We start from the raw sequence: 3,774 nt of genomic DNA on the forward strand, positions 1-3,774 counted from the left end.
TGACTTGAAGCAAAGTAAAAACTCACTGACAAAACCTGTTTGTTTCAGTCCCAGACAACTTGGATATCGCTTAAAGAAAAAGTTGATGAGGACAACACGGTCCTGTGACCAGTGAAACTGTTTGCAAATTTTCCTTGGAAAGTTTTTGAATATAGGAATATAAACATTTACAGTGAAATTTTAACTCAAAACAGTTATTCAATGAATCCCTTACAGAAATTTTAGGCCTCCCGCAAACTAACTGCAAATTTGCCGCAAGCTTTGCAGTAAATTTGCAGCAAACTATTTGCCGCAAATATGCGGGTGGTTCATTTTTCAGATGCAAATTAGGTTTCTTGTGAACTTGCTGCAAATATGCAGCAAACTCCCTACCGCAACGTTGCTGCAAATTTGCGGCACAATCCTTGCAGCAAACTTGCGGCAAATAAATTTGAATATTACTGAAAATTTGCCGCAAACTCCATACAGCAAATTATTTTATTTGCGCTGACCATTGTTTCTCGTGAAACTGGTATTTCAGAGTTTAGTTGGATAAAACACATCTTGTGCTGTCCACAGTCGGCCAATATATAAATATTATTTATCCAACTTAACTCTGAAATACCAGTTTCACGAGAAACAATGGTCAGCGCAAATAAAGTTATTATAAACAAAAAGATGACAGAGAAAAAAAGGTTAAATTCAATTGTGGTACAATTTATTTTATATGCAATGTTCATTTCATGCCACATAAGTGTCATGATCATGTCAAGATTTTCTTTTGACTTTAGAACTTTCATATAACATTTACATTACTGTCAAAGGCTGCGATTTGGCTTTCTGTTCTCTGAATTTCTTGTCCCCTTTAGTGTACCAGCAATGGATTCTGAAAAATATAAATCGTTCAAGGAAGAGTGTAAGTCTTTACCGTTTGACCAAACATTGTAAATTTCATGAAAGAAATCGATAATTATTTGAAAATGAGACAAAATCAAGTTGAAAAATTGAAGCAGAAAATGCATAAATATTCATGATCGAAATTAAATTAATAATGATTAAAATGTCCGACAGCGGACAACTCGCCGTATGTTGTTTACATACACGACGGCGACAATCTGCAAAAATCTCAGCACTTACTGTAAGTAACTGTTGTGAAACGAAAGTGAATTCAGTATGAATCAGTACTCAACGAAAATTTATCTTTAGGTAAAGATTGCAATACAACGATTACAGAACATAATTATAGCGATCGATGTACAGACGAACGGTACATTGACTTACATTTCTGAACGGCTCGCAGACGCTGGACGATTACCGGTCCGGTTGCAGGTCTCACCGTGCTGTGTGTAAATACTGTACTCAGAAAATATAGTCGGCATCTTTACTGCCGCTCGCGTTCACAAATTTAGAACTCCGCCTGTCCCTGGTACTGTATACACATTTTTGCAACTATGTGATATCATTTGGCTGGCGATTCCATAGAAAGATCACGAAATTGTCCACTAGAAAACTCCCTGCTCACAAGTACGCAGCCGACACTGGCTGATGGTACTAAAATCTAACTTCGCGCCGATCAAGCCTCATGACGATAACGGAAGTGCGATCTATAAATCATTACGCGATTGATAATGTAGTCCCGTTTTTAAATGCTGGAATTGACTCTACATTTGCACCAATCCGTTATATTTCATACTTAATATAGCATTTAATTTATTAGTTTAATGAAAATGGTTATTTTTATCAAGAAAGACTAAAAGAGAGTAAAAATTCTTTCAGCACGAAGAATCAATATCAATGCGCGAACTGACCTTGATGAACCGTGACCGGAGAGTGTAAACATGTCGGCTGCTCGCAGCTGATACACAAGGACGTGTTGGACGTTGGTGAAGCGGCGCTTTGAATTTTCGTACAGCGACTCGGGATGGAGTGTAATCCTAAATCTCAAATTTGTGCTCGGCAATACAACTCTAACGCTGAAAACATGGACAAAAGCCTTTTACCTCGACCCATGTTATCAGAAGCGAGATTTTGTCAGCGGATCGATGGGACCATGGAGGTAGGAAGAGACTACCTCCATGATGGGACAGACTGTAAGCTGCAGTGCATTGTACGATTTTTATTGTTGATTTGGTAAGAGAATGGTTGAAAGTTTCGTTTGAGAAAGTTTGAGCAAAAGTTTAATGTCTTTCACTTTCGAGGTGCATACTACCTTAACACATTTTCAGATATTCAAAAGAGTTGATGACACAGGGTTTAAATAGTATTTGAAGATAAACATATGGTAGGAAATGCAAGCTTTTTGAAACATTCACACTAATACAAAAGCAAGCCCAATACTTTACTGAAGGATACTTTCCTGCAAATGGCATGTTGACATGAGATGATCCATCTTCATAATCATTAATTGGCACTGTCTTCCTTGATTCTATATCAAACACAAGGTGATACTTAAAAGTGTCAACTGCCTTCTTGAAGTTTGATACATACTCCTGTGGGATTTCAATTGATCGTCCTAAATAAAGTCCCATCCTACTTACAGCCTGAAATAAATAAATAAATAAATAAATAAAGTCTTTACAGTCCATTTCATCAAATACATATCAAGTGTTAAATGCAGTTTGCCTAATAGTTTGTAGTTCCAAAACACAATGGCAGCCAACCTTTAGAGTTAATGTATCAAAATGTACACAATCCAAAGGTAAATCAGATTTGTTTTTGTAAGTTTACTTGTTTAGCTCTGTTAAAGTTAATAAATAACAGACACAGGTATTGGGTGATATGTGTTGAGAAAATTTTAAAGTGTACTTCATGTTTAACGCTAAGCCTGTCCCATGATGCAGATGACAAAGTTGAGTATCATCAGGAGATTTGTGCATGGTATACCAGTGGAACCAGTTACTACAACGACAAAGAAATTAAAATATACCATAAATATCTACCCACCTTACACCTGGCCAAATCCAGCACAGTTCAGGTTACCAAAGTCCATGGATTCCTTGAAACTTTCATACAATTTAAATACAGGTATGCATAGTATGTTTCCACAAGTGTTGGCTGTTGGAAACCTACTTCCTTCACTTGTGTTGAACTGTATGGTTGGAGATGGACAGAATCCTAATGGTGGTGTACATTCAACACCAGTGGCAAATACAAGAATGTCTCTCAGGGTGACATCTGCTTCTCCTTCTATAAATAATAAACATAAGTACTCTTACTTTTATCCAATAATGAACATTTTTAGTGTGAACATCCAGTCTTTGCACACAGATTTGCATAACACCTGCCTAAACTTTTTCCAAATTATAAGAGGAACATAATTTAGCTACGTACATTTTTAAGACAGGTAAAGTATGATAGTGTCAAGCATGAGAGTATAATTGTTCTGTTCATAAGTTTTCAAATGTGGTGATTGAGTTCACTGGCTAATAATATAATATAATAATAATAATAATTTATTCATTTATAAAGCGACTAAATCCACACAAATAGTGTGATCAGAGACGCTGGGTAAAATACAATCAATTTAAAAAAAAAAAAGGTTACAAGAATTAAAAACAAAACAAAAACATAAAAAAATACAATGGATGAGTTCAGTTAAAAGCAGAATTAAAAAGAAATGTTTTAAGACTTGATTTAAAACTTGTCAGGCTTGGGGAGCGACGAACCTCAATTGGAAGATTGTTCCATAAAAAGGGGGCGGCAATACTGAACGCACGGTCCCCATATTTCTTTGTGCGCGACCTGCTTTGACACAGTTGAAATTGGTCAGCGGACCTTAGATTACGGGTTGGGACG

General features: G+C 36.3%; 1 long non-coding RNA gene across 1 annotated transcript; it reads right to left on the reverse strand.

Annotated features, from left to right (window-relative positions):
* Positions 1–675: 675 nt before the first annotated feature.
* On the reverse strand, positions 676–1,655 carry LOC139125897 (uncharacterized). The gene is made up of 2 exons (XR_011550399.1): positions 1,261–1,655; positions 676–865 (listed from the first exon to the last, which is right to left on the reverse strand). It is a non-coding gene; the product is annotated as an uncharacterized lncRNA (long non-coding RNA).
* Between the last annotated feature and the right edge of the window lie 2,119 nt (positions 1,656–3,774).

Source organism: Ptychodera flava (genome assembly GCF_041260155.1).
Source record: "Ptychodera flava strain L36383 chromosome 3 unlocalized genomic scaffold, AS_Pfla_20210202 Scaffold_26__1_contigs__length_13983176_pilon, whole genome shotgun sequence".
Taxonomy (NCBI): domain Eukaryota; kingdom Metazoa; phylum Hemichordata; class Enteropneusta; family Ptychoderidae; genus Ptychodera; species Ptychodera flava.